General features: G+C 52.5%; 1 protein-coding gene across 4 annotated transcripts in view; it reads right to left on the bottom strand.

The window, feature by feature from the left end:
* DPP6 (dipeptidyl peptidase like 6) overlaps window positions 1–25,292 on the bottom strand; it is an 848,700-nt gene that overhangs the window by 145,678 nt on the left and 677,730 nt on the right. The window lies entirely within an intron of this gene.

Here is a 25,292-nt window from a genome sequence, read left to right as displayed (position 1 = left end):
CAAACCCTACTATGTGTTCATTTTTAATGTTTCAAAGTATTTTCATGATGTGGGCCATTTCCTCTTTAACCATGGGTAGGGAAAGGCTTTCTAAGGAGGACTCAAAATCCAGAAGCAATTAAAGAGTGACACATTTGACCATGTAAAAATTTTTAAATCTTTCACGTAACAAAAACATCACAAGCAAAAGATAACTGGCAAACTGGGGGAAAGTATTCATAACATATACCATGGACAAATAGCTAACATATTAAAAAATACCCTAAAATGTTGAGGTTACAGACAAACAAACAAACAAATAAACAAAAAGAATAGAAACAAAATATGAAAAATAGAATAGAAACAAAAACAAAAAAAATAGAAACATGAGAAAAAGACATGAACAGGCAATTCACAAAAAGGATACAAAAGGTCCTCGGATGTATTAAAAAGGACCAAACAAAGCAAAATCATAGAAATCAAGACTGAAACTACACTGCGTTATCATTTTTCACCTATGAAATTTCTCTCCTCCCCCAAAGAAAGAAAAGTATGGCCCACTGCACTGGTGAGGCTGTGAGGAAAAAGGCCTCCTCATACTTTGCTGGTGGGCATGAAAACCAGTGCCATTATTCCAGAGGGAGGCTGGGCAATACCTCATACAGGGCACATTTAACTCTTAAGCTAGGAGACTTCTGGGAGGATGTGCCTCCCACAGTACACACGTACACACGCAGAAGGTTATATTCATTGCAGCTGTGTAATGACAAACCACTGGAAACAACGTGTGGTTGAAGGAACCATGGTACATCCATACAAGGGACTATGGCACAGCTATAAAAAGAATGAAGACCTCCATAAGCTGATATGGCGTGTTTTTCATGATGGTGTGTGCAAACCTCAGCAGACTATCTACAGTTGTGGCCCACCCTATAAGAAAGGGGGTAAGAAAATATGCATATATCCTCCTTTGTGAAAAAAAGGAATACAGGAAACATGACCTAGAAACCAGAGGTTAGTTATGTGTAGGGGGTGGTTGGGAAGAAGGAGGGACTAGTCATGAGGAGCCTGGATAAGGAAGGAGAAGCACTTCTCTGGGTATATCGCCCAGTCTTAGAGCACTGTAGGGTTTCACTTACTTTTTTCACGTTCCAAAAATAAAACTAACAATTAAAAATGATCAGTATGTGGGGGAATCCAAAAAGGAATAGCAACACCACCACAGAGCAAAACCCTACTGTCAATGAAACACAAAATTACATGGAAGAAAGGATTGACCTAAACGGCTTTGGGAAACAGTATTATGACCAGAAACCATAAAGCTAAAGACAAAAACTTCGGAGGATTATAGGCTAGCAATTCTGAAAGTACTTTCTGTGTGTGCTGGAATTCAACTGCTCTGCAAATATAAAAATATAGGGGAGATAATGAGAGCCAGCTTTCTTACTGTCGGAAAAACAGATTACAAGGAAAAGAAGAAGGCTAAAATCAACTGTGTGAAGTTGGCCTGGAATCAGAGGTATCAGTACTAACTCATGATTTCAAATGCAGACACACATACATCCAAAATGTCGATGTATGTGTATCCAGGGGCCAGTGTGCATATATGTATGCCCTTGCTGTGTTCACAGAGAGGCCTAGAACCAACGACCCCCAGTAATATTGAGCACACCCACTGCCCATATCTTGGTCTCTAACACCATCATCCAATAAAAGTAAATAGGGCTCCTAGGAGATGTAATTGTATCTGGGCTGGAACAGAAAATACAGGATGGGTCTGGAACAACTTATAGGTCCAGAAAGTGAGAAAACACTGAAAAAAGACAGAGACTAGTTCAAAGAATGCAAAGCCAGCCTGAAGGAGTTCATGGCTAAAGCTAGAGACATCTGAGCAACAAAATCATCAATAATAGTACCAGATTAACCCATAGAATAAAATCAATATTCATACGTCTACGCTGATATATGTAAGTAATCAAATACATACAGCAGCTCTTCCTCATGAGGAATCCCAATCAATAAGTGTAGAACAAAGTTAGAAAAAATGCGTCATATGTGTGGTATTTTCACTTGAAAGGCATTACCTCACTTCAGCCATGAGAAAACACCAGAAAAACCCAAACTGAGGCACACTTTACAGAACAGCTGACCAATAATCCTTGAAATCAAGGTCATGACCAGCCAGGAAAGATGGAGGAAATGTTACAGACCAGAGGGGATTAAGGAGCACTGACCTCTAAAGGAAGTTGGGATCCCAAGACAGGGAGGAGACATTGATAGAAAAATAGGCAAAATTCAAATAAGTGGAATCAATAGCACGATGCCGATGTTGATTTCCTGTTGCTGATACTAACACTGTGGCTACAAAACAGTGACATTATTTCAGGAGTAGAGGAGAAGTAGGGACAGGGTTAGGAGAGAATCATCTGTACTGTTTTTGCCACCTTTCTTTGTCTAAAATTACTTTAAAATAAAAAGATAAAGAAAATTCTCCAAAAAATTTGTATAGTTTATATCTCATTGGTTATAAAAATATTATATAAAGAAATGAAAGTTAGAGAATTTCCCTCCCAACATACTGTAATCTTGACATTGAATCAGAAAAGTCTTCGCTATTTAGAGTGACATGGACAGTACATGCATCTGAATAAACAAATGACTGAGGACCATTGGGCTAAGTAAAGGACTTTCTGCAGGTTTAAAGACAAATTTAATGCATTCATTTGGTATGGGTTTATCTAGAATTTTCCAAGCATGAGCCACAGAATAAGGAGTATTCAAATTCCACGGTCATACTGAATATGGACATTCACTTGGTTAGGGAATGATTTCCAGGAGGCGTCTGGGGTAACGGGGAACAGCAGGAGACTAGCCTCTCTAACTTAACAATTGTAAATCCCACACATGCTAACTGGAGATGGTCTCTCCACGGGGACCAAGTGCCCCAGAAGATTTCACGAGCACCTGCCTACAGCACCACGACCGCCCGTGTATCCCGCCTTTGTCACCGTCACTCCTTCTGGAGGGCCCACATACGCCACCTTCCCCTCATCGCCAGCACACGAGACGCATTTCTACAGCGAGAAGACAGCAAATGCTAACGGGAAAGCCGGCGCTCCAGCCCCATACCACACGGACCAGAAGCTGGGTGCAATTCTCAGACTAGCCTTAGCCAGGACCGGGGATAAGAGTGACTCTTCCCCCGCCAGAGTGGTCGTGAAACTCAAGAGAAATAAGAAATGTCACTTTACAAACTCTAACGCGCTCTAAAGAAGGAGCCGTTTCTTGTTTTTCCAGATCTCGAATCTCTGGAAGTTCAACGCCTCTAAGAGGCTCTGAAGGTAATTCTGAATTCTGCCACTACCTAGCAGGAGGGCAAGGGGTAGTAGAGAAACTTAATCCAGGCTGGTTTTCTTGTGTATAAAACGAGAATTAAGATGCCTGCTTTCCAGGGTTAGGCTCCAAGATCTACGGTATACGAGACAGGCAATATAGAGTTTACCGAGTAAGTACTCAATAAGCGCCGGTGTATTCCTGGTTAAACTGGTAAATAATCCAGCTCGTTGCGAGACCACAGGGATGTGTAACTTTAACAAAAGGTCGAGGAAGTGTCAGATATGAGACAAATTTGCTACAGACTCAGCGATAAAAGAAACACCTTGATTCCTGTATTACGTGGGGGTTGGTTTAGCGACCTCAGCCCTCAGCCCAGTTCTCACTCATTTCTATGAAATAAACCTGTATTTTGCATGGGAATATGATGGTGTAAGATTCATCTGCTTTCAAGTTACAGAGGATCTCAGGGTGCTCTCTCCCACGTCCCCTCCCGTACGGGACCCCTTCTTCCACGACTCGCTTGATAGCCACCCAGCCTCTTCTCAAACCTACCACTGAACAGCTGGCCTTGCACAATCCTTCCTCTGCCCCAGGATAGCAAATGCCCCGCCGGGGTTTACACTCAACCTGCCTCCTCATATAAACACTTAGGCCCCCGGGAACTGGCAGAGAAAGCACGGGCCCGGGTGTAGTGGACGCCAGCTGGGTACAAACCCTTCCCTCCACCACTGCCCAGTCTTGCTTAGTCATCCACTTCTCAACTGTGGTTCCGATCTGCCCCGCTGTCCTAACTCCACGACCAGAAACAGGACTTTATTTGCCACAGCACTTTGCAGATGTAACTGAGTGAAAATAAGGCCATTCTCAATTCCGGTGGGCCCCAACCCAGTCCTAATCTCTTAGAAGAGGAGAAAACCCAGAACAGACAGACCGGGAGAAGCCCAGGTCACAACATCCCCTAGAAACCAGAGGAAGAGAGGAAGGATCCTTCCCTACAGGTTTCGAGGGAGTGTGGCCCTGTTGACACGTTAATTTGGATTTCTGGCCTCCAGAACGGTGAGGGAGTGAACTTCTGTTGTGCTAAGTCACTTGGTTTGTGGGAATTGGTTACTGCGGGCCCAGGAGACCAATACACCCTTCACTTCTTAGGTAAACTGAGGCCCCGAGTGGGTGAGTGATTGGTTCAAGGACACAGAGTTGATCAGCTCTGGTCTGAAGATGAATCTCCTCCTTTGGTCGGAGGAGAAAGAAAATCTCCAACTGACTTAAGGAACAAAGCAGAAAGACCTTCCAAGACCAAAGCAAAAGCAGCCCCAGGGAGGTTTTATCTGTGAAACGCTCGCCCGGTCCCCGATGGTGCTTCTTTGTGGAGGCCACGCTCCCATCAAAGGTGTCCTGGATTCCTCCTTCCCACACCGAGGACCGCCAGCCGTGCTCTCTCATGAAGGTCACCGCCATCACGTGATTTCCTCTCATGGACTAGACTATTCTGCCGTTCTTAGGGGGGTGTGTGGGGGGAAATGCATAAAGGTGTGTTTGCATTTATTTTGTGGTTGGTTAGTGCCCTCCCCCCAATTTCTCTGTCTTTTTAAAACTTGATTCATTTATTTTAAAGAACCCAAGGCAGGCTCTGTGATAAATCATCCCCAGGAGATGGACTGGTAGAAAAAATGAAATCATCTGGACTTACCATATCTCAAAATAATCACGTAATCCATCCTGATTTTGCTCATTTGAGCAATAAACAAAATAGGACATTGATCATGTTGGATTCTGAAGCGTAAATGGGCATGGTAAAGTCTATTCATTGATCTTTCTAAGCTAGTTACGGGGACCAAAACACTTCCCAACAAAAATAGCACTTGGAATAGTAAAGCTAAAAATTCCTTCTCTGGATCCTAACCTTTTGTGGCTAAAGGCAGCCCAAACTAGCATTTCAATATCAAATAATACGTGTTTTCTGAGCATTCCCATGTGCTTGGCACGGTGAGTAATGCCAACATATAAGATACACTCGCGGTATCTTAATATCAGGTGCTGAGATATCACGGAATAATGAGTAAACGGACGGAGAAATGGATACATAGAAGGGACCTCATTTAATCACCTGCTGACGACTGGTCCGAGTCAGTGAGAGAGCGAGACTCAGGCAGAATTTAAAGATTCGTGGTATCAGTTTCTACATTCATCTTAAATGACATGGTAAAATTCTTGAGGGCGGGGATTGCCACAGGCACCGATCCTTCTGGAGTGGTCAACATTCGAGGACACATGCTACCATTAATTTAAGTGTCACTGTGTCTGTGGTGTATCAGAAGCTCCTGCCACAGGAGAGATCTGATACAGAAGTTCTGCTACCGAGCCGCTCTAGTCGCTGGCGGATGATGGGCTGCTCAGTCCGAAATGTCTGTGACGTCTCCCCGTCCAGGTCACGGGGACACTTTAGTCCCTATGATCACAAGTACGAGTACTACACAAAATCACGTGGAAAGTGTTTGTAAGGAGAAGGGGGGCTTGTGCCTTATTTGTTACTGTGTCCTCAGTGTCCAGACAGGTGCTCGGCGACCTCTGATGACGAAGGAGAAGAGAGAGGCGTGGGCAGGGTCTGGGGTGTTAAGTGAATGACAGAGCGGATTTGGGGGGTGAGGGACTGTTGGAGAACGGAATGAGGGGACGGCGGCACGATTCTGGGTGTACACGGAAAACCACTGGCCTGTGCAGTTTAAACGGACGAACTGCACGGTATGGGGGTCGCGTCTCCGTAAAGCCAGCGAAGGGGAGAGGAGAAGAGGAAGAGGAGGAGGAAAAGGGGAAACAGAACGAGAAGGAGGTTGGGGGGGGGCGCTGGTCGCGGCTGCAGGCTGCCTCCGGGGCTGAAGCCTCATCTGTCGGTCGACTCCAGGTTCAAGGTTATTTCTGTTCTGCTACGTCAGCTCCTAGTGATCTGGTGCCAAGACTTCACGCCTCCCGTACGGGCTAAATGATCCCACAGGAGAGAGTAGCAGGGGGCAAGTCTGTGCAGGGCTGGGGAGGGGTCCCCATGCCCCCCGAATGGTCAGATCTGCCGAGAAGTCTGCTGGATTATGAAGTTTGGAATAAGATGGCCTTTGTAAACAGATGGACAGTATTTCTTCGGGTTTCTGACATTTAGTAATTAATCAAGCAACAGGGAGACGGAGAGACTGCCAGATTCCGATAACGTTAAAACAACAACAACGAAACCACGGAGCATGGGAGAAAGCCACATATTTGGTTTCCTCTTTCTATACTTAAAACATTTGTTTCTACTGTGTCTTAAAGGCATTCTCAGACAATATACATTTTTCTGTTTAATCATCTCTCCCTAGAGGAGCTGGGAAGAGCCCAGCCGGGATATTTACTAGTATCGGTGGACAGTTTGGAGGTTTGCGTTAAAGGTCTAGGCAGTAAAAAGCTGCACCCCTTACACGGAGGACATACAGGACGGAAATCTGTGTCTCGTGCATTAAGGAGGCACTCGGAATATCCCTTACACTTATGCTGGCAGACAGCTGAGATGAGGAAGAGTGTCTTTTGCACAGTGAGAACTTAGACAATCCTCTGTGTATACAACCTTCTAGAAAGTCCACGTCTGAATTTCCAGACCAAGTGTGTATGGTGTAATTAAAAAGGCACACTCAATAGACCTATTACACTCAAAGTATACACTGCAGAGAGAAAAGTCAGTGAAACCTTCCGGCCTGCGGTGCAAATGGGGTTTTCCAAACACAGCCATGGCAATACTCCGGGCCCCAAATGCCTTTTCAGAACCTTGGTGCCCCCATCTGAAGAGGGGGTTCATTTTCTCCCGTTGACCGAGGCCATCTGACGGCATCAGTGAGCAGAAGGCAGCCCTGTTCCTCTGCGAGGGTCCCGGGGACGAGTGGCAAAGGCAATAATGCTTGCTCCCCATTTCCCTTTGGGAAATGCACCCGCTCAGCCACGCTGTGAGGCCGCCCAAGCCACCTGGAGGGCCCGCACAGAGGGGTTTGCGCCAGCAGCCCCAGCTGGGGGCTCGGCTGCCGGCCACCGACACCTGCCAGCGTCCTGACGAGCCTGGCCGAGAGCCTCCGCGCTGCCTTGGCGGACACCCAGGGAAGCCGGGGTGGGCTGTCCCTGTCGAGCCCTGAGCAAATGGCTGATTTAGGAGCAAAGTAAATATTGTCCGAGGTAAACCGTTCGGTTTGGGGGTAATTTGTGGTATCTGGAACATGCGGCATGAGTCCTGCGCACAGAAAACGTGAGGCAAGTATTGCCCGCAGTGTGGTTTGAGACGGTGGGGACAAAGGGGTCTTCACGGCGTCATCAGAAAGGTGCAGACACTGTGCTTTATCGAAAGAGCAAAGCCACCGTCCCTGTGGTCCCCGCAAGTCCCCAGAAGCCAGCCAAGCCCTCTTAGCGGACCTCCTGCTGCCCTTCCTTCCTCCCTGCATTCTCTCTGTCCCACTGTCTCTCAGCGCTTCCTCTTGCCGGTTCTTACCTTCTCTATTCGCACATTAGTCATCGCTATCTGAGTGGTCCAGGATTCGGGAGAAGTCACTGGGTTCGTTCGTGGTGGGGGCCGTCAGCCCTACCTCTTGGGCGGCTCCAAGGATAAAGGGGACTCATGGAAGGTGCCGGCAGCACTCTGCTCGCCAGGGTCCAGGACTGGCCTGCGGGCAGGCGTCGTGCGTGTGCCCGGGGACCCCGTCAGCGTCTCCTTGGCCGGTCCACAGACCGCTCAGGGAGTCACATCAGAGGGCAGACTCCCGGTCTCGGCCCCTGGCGTGCTGTCCCTGGAGAGGGGCCTCTTGCTGCCTTGTCCTCAACAACATCTCTCCTGCACGCCCGGAGCCGGTCCCGGCTGGCCAGCGCGTCGCAGCCTCCCTGCCACCGGGGGAGGCCTCTGCTAAGTTTGGTCGCACACACGTGGTGTTCGCAGCTTCTAGGAAGCATCCTAGAGAGAAAGGGGCCACACTCTTCTCCGCTTTGTTCTTTGTTCTTTCCTGCTTGCTGAAAATCCGGTGTGCTGTCCAGACCCGGAGCGGTCAGCAGGAAGCCACCGGGCTGGAAAGCAGGGAGGCCGGGCCGGGTCCCTGACTCTCCGGGCTCCAGCCTGGGCCCCCTGGACGAGAGTCAGACAGCAAGCTCCACTTACAAAAGCCCTTGTGGTTTTGGGTTTTCTGCCCCCTCGCCCCAACACTGACCAAGTCATTCTTAATATGCCCAGTTCTGGATGGATCCTAGAAATATCCATCTTGAGAAGCTCTCCAGATGTTTTAAAAATAAACCAAAGATTGAGAATTGGCACAGCGGACTGCCCAGCGTCTGCATGTCGGCCGGTGCCCGCTCCAGATGAGCCCTGGGAGCGCTGGGCAGCCGTGGCCCTGCCGTGCAGCCCTGAGGGCCTGGTCCCTCCGACATTCCTGACGCAGGGAGGGGTGGGGCTCTCAGGCTGTGACCAGGAGCTGGGCTTGCGATCTGCAGACACTAATGAGGCCTCTGAGGAATTGTCTCAGACTGATTTAACTGTATATGTTGATCATAAAAAATGAGCAAAACGTCCCAAGGATAAATCTGACCCGGAACCACCTGGAGAAGCCGGACAGCATCACGGCTCCGACAGCTCCGGAGCGGGACTGGGAAGCAGTACGGGAGGAAGCGAGAGAACCGAACAGTTTGGAGGAAAAGGGTCTTCGGGGCAAAACCGGTTTCAGTTCTACAGCCAAGGAGCAAAGAAGGGCCTGGGCAGAGGCATGGAGCTCCAGCCTCGTCGGCCCCTCCCCACTCCCTCCCCAGCACCGCAGTCCAAGCCCGTAGGACCCCAATCCTGGTCCTGGGGTTGCGCCCCCGGCGTCGCGTCTCCACGTCTGCTGCTCTGCCCCCCGCCCGCTCTGTCGTCCCTTTCCCTGGAAGGCTCCACTCAGAACTTCCAGGCTGATTTTCCCTAATCCGGAAGCTCATTTCCAGAATCTGCCTGGGACAGTCTTGTTACTCAAAGTCGTGTTTCCGAGGGTTCCGTCAGGCCGGCGGGGGCCGTGCAGGCGGCGCTGAACGAAGCAGGAGGAAGCCTTCTGGGCTAGTCCTAGTCGGGGAGGCCTTTGGCCACCTCCCGCTCGCTCCTTCCAGCCTTCTCCCCGGGCCACCCATCTGCGACTTTCGAAGGCTGAGCCCGGGTCCTGTGGCCGGCGGTCTGGAGAGAAGCCTCGGTGCTCCCTGAGTGGAGCTCAGCAGCCTGTCCGCGGCGTCCCCGGCGGTGGGCAGCCTGTCCCGGCAGGACCCTGCTGCGGGGGTGCTGCCGTGTCCGGCCCCCACTGGCTGGTCGCGTGCAGGGGGGAGCCCCATCCCTAACGCAGCAGACACGCCCCTCCACGTGTCTGGGCTGCTGCTTTGACCCGTCCGTGCCCTGTCCCTCTCTCGGCCTCTCTCTGCTTCTCTCTGTTGCTGTTTCTGGAAAGCCACCTCACCTTTGTTTTTAAGCCCTCCCGTTGAGTTTTCATTCATTCATTCATTCATTCATTCATTCATATTTTTTAGTCTCTAGGAGTTTTTGTTCTGAAACGTAAACAATACTCTTCCGAGTTGTCTTGTGAGAGTAACGGGTCATCTCCGTGAGGGTGCTGGCAGGAGCCTGTGTCCCGTGTTTTCTCCTTGCACCGAGAATTTCGGACGATTAGGGATTCCTCACTGATATCTGTAGGTAGGGATTTGGGGCTGAGGAGCGGATCGGCCGTTCTGAAGAGTGTGTGATGCATTTCCTGGCCCATTCTGTCCCGGACATTGGGATCTTCTGGGGACAATCCCTAGGGTGGGGACGCTGGTGGGCAAGGCGTGGCTGCCACACGTCTGAGAGAGGAAAGGGGCAGTGGGGTCTCGCTGCCTGCACACGACCCCCACCCGGACTCGGACCTTACACTGCCCCCTGCCTCGCTGCCTGCTGCACGACCCCCACCCCTGACTCGGACCTTACACTGCCCCCTGCGTCCCCCTCTCTGAGGCCTCTGTTCTACTCTCCCCCGGAAACAGACCTCCCAACACCCGAGGACTCATCAAAGAGTCCTTGGGGTTCTGATGGCTTCATAGTTTTCAATAGTCCTTCTTGCTTCCCTTCCACACCCTTCCGAAAGCACCCAGAGGGACCCACCTCTCCTCAGAGGTGACATTCTAAAGAGCTGATGCATCAGAATGGAAACCACAGCCAACCAGGACAAACAGCACTGGGCGGTGGTCCGAGTGGAGCACTGCTATGGGAGCCGAGGGCTGCTTGGGGTCCTCAGAAGCCAGGGTGGGCATGGCCTGGGAACTGGGACAGCACGGTCCCCCCTTCCTGTGTTGCAACTGCAAACTGGGTTGACTCCTCCTCTCCTCTGCTCCCTGGGCTTTACACTGTAACCTTTCCCACTTCTTGTCGTATCGTGGGCATCCAGGGGCGCCGGGAGGCAGTGAACTAGTTCTCTGGTGTTTGCCCGGAGACCCTCGTCCGTTCTCCCAAAAATCCCTTGTGGAGTCTTACTAAGTGTCAAGCCTGTGACAGGCTCGAAGGTGAGCAATGATCCCAGGAAATCCCCAGCGGCGTACAGGTGCAGCCCTGTGCATTCTGTCGGCCTCAGGAGGGCTGCAGCGGGGGGAGCTGACCCATCTGAGAAGGCCAGGGAAGGCTTCCTGGGGGAAGCACCAATCTAGGGGAGATACGAATGCTGCGTAATCACGGTCAAAGCGGAGATCCTGGAGGGGGTGTGGGTGGAGGGGCAGGGCGGGGAGGGCAGTCTTCTATCCCTACAGAGAAGGAAGGGGACAGCGGGGGCTGAGCCTCCCACCGAGACCGCTTCTCACTTTGCAGGCACGGCGGAGTGGACAGCTGGCTGATGGTCGCCCCTGGGATTCGGGACCAGGTGTGCAGAGTGCGTGAGGCGCCCTCCTGTCCTTTCCGTCTTCCCTGCTCCCCCCAGGGTGCCCGGGAGCCTCCTAGCCTCACGCCCTGTACCCACAGGTGGCGGAGACCTCTGCCTCGGAGACCTTCTGTGTTTATATTTGCATCTGCCTCCCCATCGGTGTTTTATAACCCGTGACCTCGTGCTCCTGTTCTGTTTGCATTTATCTGTGGTCAAAAGTAAAGCAGCAGCTTTTTGCAGGCAAAGGCTTATTTGCTCTGCGCTCTGCGGTGCTAAGGACAGGTGATGCTCAATGTTAATGCATCTTCAGCCCCGGGTGGTCGAAAGCACTGCTTCTTAAAGTCCCAATGGTCCCCGATGACGGGGGCTGTGCCTGTGTTGATGGGGCTCTTTGCCATTTCTCTTACTTTAAATAGAACACTCATCTGGTCACAGAATTCGTAAAGCTTGTCCTAAGATCACTGGTCTGCCCGTGGGTGTGGTCTCTCCAACCACACGGGCAACGTGAGAAGTGGCCAGCCCTCCCTTCTTCCTGCAGTCCATGCACAGTACCAGGGACTCCGTGGGTACACGTGCACTGGCTGATTAAGGACAGATCACGGACTAGTCACTGCTCCTCTCCGACCCCCTCCCTCGGGAAGGGGGAAGCAGGATTTCTGCATGTGCCCACGAGATCATTATACTTCTGGAGACTAAGCGATCTGGGCTTCCTTTGCTACATTATGCAAAACCTCCTTTGAATTCTCAAAAAAATCCTGACGAGTGCTTGTCCAGTGATGCTGGAAACCGACAGGAATTTAAAATGGCAACAACATCTCTGCCCACAGCACTGTTTATCACTTATCTGTGGGCCTCGTACGGGAAGTATGTCTTCCACTTCCACAGAGACCACACGGGAACAGAGCACACGCGGCCTCCCGGGGACAGAGAGGCTCATGGCTCAGCCGTCCTCGGCTACGATCGCTTCCCGTAACTGACACCGACGTCCGCTGATAAGCGCGCACCGAGTCTACCAGCCGCCGGCCGCCTTACTTCCGTCAGCCCGTCTCCCGGACGCTGGCTTATGCCTTCAGACTTGCGTCTCACTAGCCCCCATCTTGTTCTCTTCTCAGAACTTTAGCACTGAGCTTCTGTCTTTAGCAGAGGACGGTCTCCCTTGGTGGTCTCGGGGGCCACGTGCACATGGGAGGGCCGGCGATAGCGGCCACCCACCTGCCGAGGGCAGCAGCGCGTCAACCCCAGGACCACAGGGCCCCGCGGTGATGACCAGGGGACACCCTTCCTTCCCCACACCTGGCTTTTTCACAGTAAAGGGGGTAGGACAGTTTCGACATCACAGGCATACTGTCAGCTGCCCAGGGGAGATAGATATCGGCAAAGAGCTCACAACAGTGTCTGTCCTAGAAACCTCTATAAGGGACAGCCATTTTGGGGTTGGGATTGAATAAAATTTCTGGGGTCAAAAAATAACTTTTCTAAAACACGGCTCCTTAAATAGTACAGCCTATTGGTAGACAAACAGAAAAACACCCGGAACATCTGGACAAATCTTCACGTCAAGAATCCTCAGGCTTTCCCTCATCTAAGAGCCCGTCTTTGGGCTCAGGTCACCGTCCTAGACCTGCTGAGATTAGTTAGAGCCGAGAAAGTCCTGGGAAGATGGTGTGGACAAGGCCTCTGGAGCATCTGTCCCAGCATCTCTGGCTGATTCCATTTAGTGGGGCATCCCTTATGTTCGATGGAAAGGAAGATTTTTTTTTTTAAGATCTTTTTATTTGAGAGGGAGAGGGTGCTTGTGAGCAGGAGTAGCGGGAGAGGCAGAGCCCCAAGGAGACTCTGTGGAGCCCGACTCGGGCCTCCAACCCCCCGCACAGGAGAGCAGGACCCGAGCTGAAACCACGAGTCGGATGCTTAACAGTCTGAGCCACCCTGGCGCCCCTGGAAAAGAACCTTTTTGCCACTTTTTTTCTTTATGAAAATATTTCACGTATCATTTCTCTCCTAGAGACCACCGTACCGGGAGCTCTCGCTTCTCCTGACAAATATACGCCTGGGAATCAGTTCCGACTGACTTTAACTGGGGGCGGGCGGGGTGCTGGAAAGCACTGGATTTAAATGAGGAATCTTCCTTTTTCAAAGGATTCTCCTCCTTCCCCCCCAAACAAACACACGCAGGCACACACATGTGCACACAGGTCACTCTTCTCTGTGGACCAGACAAACATTTTTACCAAGAGCCAGCGCTCGGCTTCATGGCAAACACGATCTCTTCCAGTTTCGTGCTGGGTCGGGGTCGGGATTATGCTGCTAACAAATCAGCAGGACACAATCTGATGAACTACAGCCCATTATGGACTTGTCCGCATGAAGACGGTAAGTGCATCTGGGAACTCGAAATAATCACGAGATCGCTTTCACAGAAGACCTTTCTCTCCCGGGGTCCGAAACCGAGCCAAAGACAGCAGGGGCGCCCAAGAGCCAGGTGGCCTGGGTTAGCGTCCTGTTGTTGATGAAACGGGCATCTCGCCGTCGACGGCAAAGGGCACCTGACTCTGGAAATGAACATTTCCTGCGACCGAAACCCTGTTTTTTGGCATCTGTGCGGCACTGGGGATGCAGAGGGGGAGCCAGGTGTCCTACTACCCACAGCACCAACGTCCTCGTCACCAGCAAGGGCTACACGCGCTGCTTTTCGCTGGGGGGTGGGGGCGGGGAGAACCAATGGTGGGTTCCCCTTTAAGGACATGTTGCTTTTATATATTTTAGTTGACTTCGGTCACATGCATTTTTTGGCCTTTCTCTAATGCACACATATGGCTGGTTAATAAGCACATCAAAGGCTAGAACACCCTTTCCCATCTCTGCACCCAAACCGCTCCATGTGTCTCACGAACACAGCCGAGATAAACCGAGCTAAGCCAACTGGCGAAGGGAATCAGACCGGACACACGTGCTGCTGCAATGCCGTCCAGGAAAGCTGGGCGCCCGGGGCACCCGTCTTGGAGAAGCTGCTACGGGGTGGCCCAGCCGCCAGCTCTGGTCTTAGATCCCCGACGTGTTCATGTCTTAAACATGACAGGTCTTAAAACCAGCTGCACGCTGAGTGCAGAGCCCAACGCGGGGCTCGATCCCACGACCCTGAGATCCTGACCTGAGCTGAAATCAGAGTCAGACACTCAACCGACAGCACCACCCAGGGCCCCTCATTTGTTAATGTTTGATGGGAAATGGAACGGGCCAGTTGGCCGAGCACTCACGGTAATGAGTGGGCTGGTGAGGCTGTCATCAGAAGGTAACCGGGCAGCGGGACAGGGTGGGCGGACAGCGGGGAGCGGCCCCATACGGTGAGGACCGCGTTTCCTCTGGCCGGTGTGGGTGGACGTTGTCTGTCCTTCTGCCTCTCTGGGCTTCTCTGTTTGCCTTTCTGTTCACCAGGCTTTCTTCAGAAGGGCTCGGCACAACTGGCCAGATTCCATTTCCTGCGATATCCTCAGGACGGAGCGGTCGGCACGGTCAGGGTCCGCGGCCTGATGAGCGATGGCCGATGAGCACCGGGCAGCACCCGCGGAGACAAGGGCAGTCAGAGCCACGGCATTTCCGAACTCTCGAAGGACGGCCTTTCTCCCTTGCCCGTGGGGTTCTTGGGGGGCAGTGGACGATGGTCCCTTTTAACCTCATGTGTGTTCAACGCACGTAGATCTGAATTTAAGTGCAAATGTATCTGTGTGACCTCCGTCTTTCCGCGGCCCCGCGGTGACTCTGACAAGCCTCTTCAGCGGTTGCTCTGAGCCATGTCTTAGGAGCAGGGAGGAGAGGTCATCACGCGGGGACAGGTCGGCGGGGGAACCCAGCGCCGCGACGTCCCGCCGAGGTTCCGCAAGTTCACCTCCACCAAGGGGAACAGCTCTGCACTTTCTCGCGGGACAGAGACCCTCAGCGGCGACTTTCTACCAAGCACTTCGCTTCTTCCAAACCACTGAGAGCCCCTCCTCCAGGCTGCCCGCAGCTATCTTACAGCTGACAGGCCGTGGGGTCTGACAAGTGGGGACCGCACGCGGGGACTGGAGCAGGGCTTGCCTGAGACCACAGCGACACCAGAGTCCCTTCGGTATTTTCCCGTCGGCCTCTCAGAATGCTCGTACGGAATACGTAGTGATGCCTAATTTTAGTTTGATAAGGGTCAGTTATTTGCCTCAGATGTCTTTCATCTGCAGGAAACCACCACCGGTGTCAGCCACGACTGTGTGACTGACGTCAAACAGAATATACGCTGTGGCAGTGTTTCCCCATGTCGCTGTTCACGGACAAGATGCACAGACACCCCCGCTGGGCGGTGGCCCTGGGCAGTCACCCTTGGTCTTATCAAATAACGCCGGCCACTGGGTCACCCCAGCCTCACAGCTCCTCATGCCGTCCTCGCTACGAGCCTTCTGTCACCCTCATGGGCAGGAGGAAGAAAGAGCCCACATCAGCCAGTGAGGAGACCCTCGGTCCACAATTTGGCTGGAAACCCCTTAGTCTGAAATGCAGTGGAAGGCGAGGCCACAGGGACAGCCGTACGCCGGGAGCAGGAGACCTGAGCTGAAGCCACGGCGGCGAGCCCTCGAGCATTTGGTTCAGCTGTGGGTCTCAGTCTTCCCATCTGTAGAGTGGGGATGCGGTCACTGTGAGCCCAAGATACGTGAGGACACTGCAGGTCCCAGTATCACACGTGTGATAAGGGCTCCCTGACGCGTGTCTACGCACTCGTGCACGCATTTGTTCCTTTGCTTCCTCATTCATGTGATGTGTATGCGAGACACAGGACATGTATGCGATCATGCATGCGAGACACAGGACAAGGGACCAGAAAGCGATTCGGGCCCGTGCTGGACTGCGAGGGGCGGGCTTTGTAACGACCCGCACAGAGGAATAAAGCAAGCGGCAGCAGAGGACTAGAACACAGGAAGTGTGACAAAGGGCTTCTCCCTGGAGCCAAGGGCGTGTCCTGAGAAGAACAGTCTGGAAGCAACGGGCCGGGGCCGTGGGAGGGAGCCCAGGAAGCTGCTGGCCTTTGGACGTTCTGGGGCTGGCAGCGGGGACTTACCCTGGCCCTGGGACAGGAAGAGGCCTGGAGAATGAGCACGGAGGGCTGCCCTCGCGGGCGGGGGCTGGGGGCGACGTCCCAGGGGCCCGGGGGGGGGGTGGGGGGCGAGACCTGGGCCTCCGGCAGGACGTTCGCAGGTAGCTCCAGTCTGGGCTGAGAAACTCTAGTTCTCATATCCCCGACTGCTAACGCTGGGCTGGGGATTTGGATTTTTGTATCCTTTAAGAGAGGCTCCCTTACAGTCCGCGTAGCCTGTTTATGTGGGGGGCCTGGGGGAGCATCTGTGAGCCGTGGCCCGGAAGCCGTTCCGAGACCCCACAGCATCAGCGGAGACGGGCATCAGGCCGTGACGCAACGACCCCGAGCCAGGAGGCTCCGAGGTGTGGTAAGTAACTGCGACGGGGTGTGCAAACTTGCGTTTACGAGAAAGGTGAGCGCCCTAAAGACTTCTGGTCCTCCCCTGCCAACCCCTCGGGTTTGGGTGTCTCCATCCATCTTGTTGCACGTAGAAAACAGAGAACGACCAGCTAGGGCTAAATTAAATTCCTGTCCAGACGGGCAAAAGCATTTACTTTGCAAGGCTTCTTCTCAGTCTGGGCACTCTGCCTGGGGCAGTATGTCGACCTGCTCCCGAGGGTCTGCTGGCTGAGCCGAGCCCTGGGGAGCTGGAAAGCCTCCCCGGACTGACTACTTGTGCCATCAGGCTCTGGCCCGGGCCCTGAGATCAGGCTTTCCGGGCAAGGAAGTGGCCCAGCGTACCGTCCTCTGTACTGTGCACTGCTAACGGCTCCAGAAATACCCACGGGTCCAGTGTACGCTCTGGGTCGGTGGTGCTGGTCATCAGTCACTCTGGGGAGGGCCGGTGCTGCCCGCCTGGCTTCGTCACGGTGTCGCAGTCAAGATGTAACCTCAGAATGGACAGGAGAGTCCGAGGAAGCCCCCAGACGCTACCTTACGGCCTTGGCTAGCCTGGGGTGGGAGCCCCGGTCCGCAGCCCAGACACCAGGCTCTCTCGGCATGGAGGGGCCCGGACCCCACCTTTAAGCTGGGAGGCGGCAGGTACACCCAGCACGGGACCAAGTTACCTGGACTATATTGGATCTCAGCCTTCCAGGGGTCATCCTGGAAGAGAGACAGTGCTCCCTTCCCGGAAATCTGCCCAGGAAGGGAGGGATCTCAAGGGGCTGAAGCTGTCCTAAGGCTCGGGAGGTTTATGCCCAGAAGGTTATACAACAAGCAGCCTCTTCAGGGGTTGTGCTCTGCCTCCCCGCTCCGATTCCCTACCGCGCCCATCATGTCCTTCCCAATGGACCTGTCATTTGGAGGATGCTCCGAGGACAGCTCCGAGGACTGTGGGGACCAGAAACACCAGTCAGGCTGGACGGCTAGCCCTTGTGCCCATAACCAGGCGGGGAGAGCTCGGGGACAAGAACCCAGGCAGGCAAATCTGACGAGTCACGTGGAGGGACGGGTGAGGACAGGCGCGAATTTAACAAGGCGGGGGGTGGGGTGCTAAACAGTCCAGCCACTTCACACAACAATTCAGCAATCTTTTCCTTGAGTTAAACATTCATTTCCTGTGCGAACCAGCAATTCTACTTGTAGGTATTTACTCATGAGAAATGAAAACATATCTCCGTATGTTATTCTGTATGCAAACATTCAGCCGTTTTATCCAAAAAAGCCCCGAGCTGGAAACAACTCACATGTCAAGCGGTGAATGCGTAAACAAATCACCGTGTGCCCGCACCGCAGACCGGCTCTCGGGGACAGGAAGTACGGCGCACAGCACAGGCCGCAATGTGGGGACCGCGGGAAGCGACCACGCTCACACGGAGGCCGCGCGTCTGGCACCATTGAGAAGACATTCCCGGGACGGCGAGACAAGAGGGATGGTGACCCGTCGCTGGTTGCCAGGGACAACGCTGGGGGACGGAGGAGGGGCACGACAGGTTTTCTGTCTCAGGGTGGACGTGCTCCCGTGACGAGACTGTTAGTCAGAACCTCCTGGAAACGGAGGCTGTAAACCGTGAGTTATTCTAGGCAAGTTAGGCAGCAGCAAGCCAGGGATGACACACACGTGACTGACATATGACTGTCCCTCCAGGAGCCGGGCCACCTGCCGTCAGCCTGCGCCCCGCCTGCTGCCCTCCAGGGCCTCCTTCCTGCTCAAGGACACCGTCAGACTCCACTGAAGCCAGCGTCACCAGTGCACACAGGCGGGGGCCCCGTGTCCACCCCGTAGGGACTGACGGAGCACAGACAACAGAGGGGGACACAGGAAAGAGAGCAAGGGAAGGAGACAGCGCGGGATCCACGTGGCCTTTCCACCACCTGGCCCGTGGCTGGCGCAGCGTGGGCAGCTCTTTTGGCGGCAGGAGAGGGTGCCCAGGACACGCGGCCAACATCCCGCAGACCCAGCCCTGCAGGGCCGCTTGTGCTGTGCACTGGGGCGCTTCTCCTCGGGGACTCTGTGAGCAGGAAGGGAACCCCAGGGCTGTGGCCTGCTCCTTGGGGGACGGCCTCTCATGCCCCAGGGAAAGGGGGCCACAGACACGCCTCTGACTTCTTGACTCTGACCTGACAAAATCCACGGATCCAAATCGGCGGTGTCCCCGCTGACCCCACTAGGGGGAGCCCACAGCAAGCTCCTGCGCGGGGCCGCCTGGACGCTGGCAGGACCTCCATCCCCAGGCCCCCAGACCAGGGAGGAGCCAGACGTCAGACAGCAGGGTCTGTCTCGTTTCCATACAGCGGAGCCTCAGCTGAATGTCCGCCCCCGTTCATCTGAGACCGACCGCTCCCTCTCCAAGTCTGGGGAAGCTTGAGTCACTTGCTTGCAGGCAGAGATGGGTTTTTGTCAGTTCCCACGACACTTGGTGTTGACAGCAAGGGAAGGAGGGGCGGGCCCAGGGGACCCCAGACCCAAACTGAGATCACAGCTTCAGAGACTCTCATTTCCTTGATTTGGGGTGCGGGCCTGGCCTGCGCCTTCTCCCCAGTCAACGCTGCATAATGAGTTTCCCGCAGCTGTCAGCCAGGATCCGAGGAAAGCCGCCTAGGACGGGCCTGACTGAAGGGCCTGTGAAGTTCGGGACGAAGGAGGAGCTGGTGCGCGTTGTCACCGGTTCTTCAGACGGGCTCGCAGGCAGCAAATGATTCAGGGAGAAAGCACGATGGAAACCGGCCCCTTTTGCCTGTGGCTGACGGCTTTTCTGCCGGCTGACCCAGTGGGGCATTTGAGACCTTCCCCGCAGGGGAGAGAGCGGGGTCTGCGGGCTCCCCTTCTGCAAGGTCATGCTGTCCCTGGGCACCAGTCCCCGCTGGGTGCAGACGCGGTCAAGCCCCTGCAGAGACACCCTGCTCTCTGAGGCCTCGGGATGAGGGAGAGGAACGGGTCAGGCAACAGGTGCACATTGAAAACATTTCCAAACATTCCATTCAGAAAAGAATACATAACGCCAACCGGGGTCTAGCCGTCTGCCGTGAGAAATGGGAAGACCCTCACACAGGAGGTGCGGCCGTTGCAGAAGGACGTTGAGGAGGGGTGTGGCCGCCGGCTGTGAAAGGTCAGAGGACATGGACACCAGCCACCCAGGGAGCAGGGAGGCTCCGGCACACACGCGGGGGTGGGGACGCCCAGGACCACACCCGGCCCACGGGCAGCGCCATCGCACGCGCCGCTGATGTGGTCGTTCACAAGGACGGGGCTGGCCAGTACGAGGCATTACACGCCTCTCCCCGCCCTCCCCCTGCTGCTGCACCGACCCCCACATTCTATCCCACGGGCCCCAGGCATAGCTGTGGACTACACGTACACGCAGCTCCAGGAAGCCCTTACGCTTGATCAGAGTTGACACCGATGCTGACATTTATTGTGTGTCCAAATGCAGGGAAAGGGGGTTAGTGAGACTCGGCCACACTCTGGAAGATCTTGGTTCCTCCACAAATAGGGCCTGGACCGCTTTCCATACACGGAAGCAGGCACTTCAAGTACCACCTCATTATTCTACAGGATTTCCTATAACCTCTTCATGAACCCTATGAGTCAGGCATTTTATTTCCATTATATATATGGAGCAATTGTGCCTGGAGAAGCAAAGTAACTCTCCCATGATTACACACGTCAAGGGGCTGCCTGGGAATTTATTCCCAGATCTACTTGACTCTAAAGGCATGTTCTCTGGAAGATGCTTGCTAAGGATCGTATTCTGGAGAGGAAGGAAGAAGGGAGGGTCGGGGAGGCCGACCTAGCGGAGCCCGCGGAGCTGTCCATGGTTCGGACACCGCGCGCCTGTCAGTGACACTGGGATTCTCTCCCCTCGGTGCCAAATACCAAAGCGATATTTTAAGGACATCCCTTTGTTCTACATTTTGGCTTCACATTAGAACATTAAACTAACAATCCTATTTATGCAAATTCTGGTAGCTGGCTGGGCAGAGCCAGCGTGTGTCTACCTGGGAAGGGTCAGCCGCGGGGCCCCTGGGATCCCTGAGAAAAAAGGCCAGGGGGGAAATGCAGTAAGCTGAGACTTTCCATCAATGCCCTCGTGAACTCACTACTTTGAATCTTCTCATGCACCAGGCTCAGCTCACAAGAGGACACAGGCTGCCTCCAAGATTTAATTAGAGGGACATGGAATAAATACGGGAAATCTGTCTTCATTTTCCAGGAGGACGCCAACCACCCGTAATCAGTCTGAGTGTGGTTTCTACGCAGTGGGCTCTGCCCATTCCAAGCCTTCCTGACTCCCCAACAGGCCTCCTAATTGAATCCATGCTCCAAACCTCCCTTCCCTTCTGTACATACACGTGAAACTCTCTCAGGCCTGCCGTGTTCAACACAACTGCACTAAAGGATCCCCATGTTCTTGCTGTAAAGACTCACTACACGAGGCGGGGTTTAGGTTCCCCACACTGCAGGCCTATCCTAACCCCCACCCAACCTTGTCTCTACCCACGCAGACCCCATGTGAACACCTGTGCTGCTGCCTGGCATAGAACCCTACTGGTTCCAGAAGACGCTAGCTCGTCGCAAAGGTCGAATCTGTTTAATGATCCTCTCAACCTGAGACATCTGCTTGCTGTCTCCATCTACTAAAAATAACGGGTTCAACTCACCAGAATCGGCTGCGGCCAGATCTCCTTTATGAGACCTGACGCCCACAACCTTCTCTTCTGTATTCAGTGTTTAAGTTATTCACTTGGGCCACTTGCTGTGTATTATGACAGAGTCTGTGTCCTTTCTTTTCAACAGAATTTTGAACTTCTTAAGGATGGCAACCATGGTTTTGTTACTCATGGAGCATTTCAATAAAAACTCCTGGACTTATACCTTCTTGTTTGCTTCTACTGGAGTCAAAACAAGAACACCTTAAACATTAATTGTGGTTGGTCTGATTTAAGTGATATAAAAAAGAAGGCACTGAGCATTGGGAATTATAGACATTTGAGGCTACAGACATTTCTTTTAAGAGAGACATTAAAACATCACATGGACATTACAATTACCCAAGTGTTGTAGAACAAGCCTTAGCTTTTATTCTTATAGAATAAAATTCATGCCTTTCCTGTAACAGAAGGGATTTCATCTGGTAGAAAGTCAAATAATATTTAATCATGAGACTATAAATATATATGGGTATATCCTACAATATTGAGAAATAACATCCCCAAATGTTCACTAGAAGCAAAGTTCTCTGCCATGCATTTTGCATATATCACTCCACTTCATTCTTATAAGATGCCCCTGAGGGGAGCGCCAGCATTGTCCTCTTTTTAAAAACATGGAAACTGAGGTCTGCAGAAGTACCACAATGGTCAAGGTCAGCAGCAGGCGGAGAGTTCAGATTCAGGTCGATGTGGCCACAGAGGTGACATTCTTACCTCCTGCCTCATGCTGTTGGCAAGATGCCGGGTGCTAAGCATATGTTATAAGCCCAGATGTCTCGCTTCTGAATCAATGGAATGTTCCTCTGTACCCTAGACTTAACGTGAGAGGGTCATTCTGCACAGAAGGACCTATGTCACAGTTTACAGTTTTTGCAGATACAGAACGCAACTTCTTAAGTCGATAAGAATCCCAAAGGAGTGCAATTTTTGTATAAATATGGGTGGTGACTGAAAAACACCAGTAAATAAGCTAGCTAATTTAGGGCAATGATATTTATCAAAGTTGCCCTGGCATATAAGAAAAATACCTTCCAATGTTTCTTTGTGTCTGTTTTAGTATTATTTTGTTTGCTAAATCCCATATTGCCAAAGCCACCCAGTTATAAGAGATATGCCGGGTTTTCCTTAAAATTGATTTATGTTATAAAAGGAATAATTTTCACCAGTCCATATGCTTTTCAGTATGATCCTGATGAGAAATTGTAATCATACAGATATATATATATATATTTTTTAAAAAGCCCTCAAGCCCAAGAAAAAAGTTAATTCCAGAAAAATGTCAGGTCAGGAAAACCTCCAGAAGCAGCCGAGCATACAAAAATAGTTCTGTAAAAACACATGATGGGTTCTTAATAGAAAATGTTTAGCTGGCTATAATCTCTATCTCAGAAGATGGTTTTATGTTGCTGAATTTCTGATATAAAAACTTAGTGAAATGTTTTATAGTAAGAATGACTAGCTTTAAATCTGGCGTAGCAAACAGATCTGTGTGAAAGATACGTGTCTTTTAAGAATATGCTTCTTGAACATTTAGTTTGTGGAAGTGAAACAGATTCTGCCTTCAGTTTTAGATCTTTGCACACATGACAACTCTGCTGCCTTGGGATTCTCATTATGAGCCGAGCCGGTGCGCACACAAGGACCGGGCTCAGTTCCCCCGGCAGACCAAGGGCCAAACCCTGAAGGAGGAAGTGAGCTCACGGGATGGGGGCTCCTCTCCTGGCTTGTGAACCACACAGGGAAAAAGGCATCCCTTCTTCGAGTTCTTCTGCCACCGGCAAAAACGCAGGGAACCAGATTTAGAGGGCACTGAAAAATTAATTTGAGCTTTCTCCGTGACTGGCTGGAAAGCCTGAAGCCAAGACAAAACTCTAGTTATAAATGAGGGCTAATCCTATCCTGCAGACCGCATGGCCTCGGGCTCACGGTGGAGTCTTTGGGGGAGAAGTCAGGACAGAGAAGTGAGATCTTGGGAGAAAGGTACAGATCTGTGTCTTTGGAAGCACCAAGCGAAGCTCTTTGTTTTTTGTATGGTAAATAATGCAAATCCTGATAAATTAACCAGATTAATTTTTGTTTTAAAAACACTGTTGTGCCTTCCTCTCCACCCTGGATCTATGTGGAGCACAAGCCTCGGATGGTGGGCCGCACCCTTCTCCCGCTCTCCGTGGAGGAGGAGCACCCGTTCGGGTGACCCCCCGAGAAGTCGCAGAAGCTGCAGAACCATGAGGCTTCAAGGCTCATTAATACAAATTAGATGTTGACAACAAATGAAATGAATGGACTCATTTTCCATAAACGATCACTACAAAGAGGGAGAGGTTGGGGTGGCTGAGCGATGCCAACCGAGATCCTGGAGATCCTGTGTCAGCTCACAGGGTGGTGGGAAGGCCACGGACCTTCTCATCCACTGGGGTTTTTCCCAGTAAAGGACACAAGTCGTCTGCTACGTCTTTCGATCATGTAAGGGTCCTTAGAAAACAAATAAATTCACACGACTAAAACTCTGATCTTTACAGCTGTAACGTAGCTCAAGGGGATGCCTGGAAGGCATGGGGCTCGGGTCAGCCAGGCTGTGCACGAGCTGGGAGCTGTGGGGCAGCCTGCCTTAGAGCTCCCACTGGGAATGGGGGTGGGAGTGCTTTTCCTGCGGCTGCTGTGCTGGGGTGAAGGCACTCGAAAGTCAATCTACGAATGGTGGCGATTACCATCACTGATGATTTTAAAAACACCGAAGGCAGCCGGTTACATGTTGACGTTCTCTGTGGGGAGTTCATCACCGTCAACACGGAAACCAAGTCTCGTCCTCCGCTTTGCCGCTGGTTTGGGTCAGCTTGTCCAAATCTTCTACTTCTAAGCTCTGACTGATGCAGTGTGTTAACACAATGTGTTCGGCATAAAGCGCTTCTACAGTTCTGAGTTTTACAAACTGATGGAAGACGGAATGAACCATCCATCATCTATAATACGTTCAATCTTCCGACACCAGGTACATAAATCTCAAGGTATAATCATACTCCTGCCTGCCGTGAGCTCTGAAGATGCAGATCTGCTTCAGAAAACCGTGGAAAAATTCCTCCTCAGTGGAGAACCCCTGAGTTTCTATTTAAAATAGGATTTAAATGAAAAATTCCTAAGGATGCTTAATTTTTACCCGTGATTCACCCTCAGGGTCTTTGAACTTGGTTTGTCTACTCGTCTCACAGAAGCTGTTGGTCTCACGCTGCCGCCCGTCTACACACATCTCCCCTTTCTCTGAAGGCCAGATGAACTTGTTTTCTCCATGTTTGCTTTCCAAAGAGGTGCCCATGCTCTACTTACACTTAGTAGAAAGCAGACGACCGCAGTTGGCACATCGGTGTTGCTGGTTCATGCTCTCCCACGAAACAATACTTTTTAGCAATTCCTGCTGCTTGTTTACATTCCGGAAATCGAGGAAACCTCCCTCAACGTTCACAGGCAACACTGACACCGGCGGGACCAATGCTCAGTTTCTCTGACCGTTTCCCGAGCCCCTCACCTTTCCCAAGGTTCCTGAAAGAACCCCGGCGGGTGGAGGAGAGCACGAGACCCAGAGCAAGAAGGCGACAGGGGCGGGAGGGGAGAGGAGGAGGCAGAAGGGGAGGGTGACCGGGGAGGGTGACCGGGGAGGGGTGACCGGGGAGGGTGACCGGGGAGGGGTGACCGGGGAGGGTGACCGGGGAGGGGTGACCGGGGAGGGTGACCGGGGAGGGGTGACCGGGGAGGGTGACCGGGGAGGGGTGACCGGGGAGGGTGACCGGGGAGGGGTGACCGGGGAGGGTGACCGGGGAGGGGTGACTGGGGAGAGG

Source organism: Mustela lutreola, chromosome 4 (genome assembly GCF_030435805.1).
Source record: "Mustela lutreola isolate mMusLut2 chromosome 4, mMusLut2.pri, whole genome shotgun sequence".
Classification (NCBI taxonomy): Eukaryota; Metazoa; Chordata; class Mammalia; order Carnivora; family Mustelidae; genus Mustela; species Mustela lutreola.
This window is presented reverse-complemented; position numbering and strand designations above follow the sequence as displayed.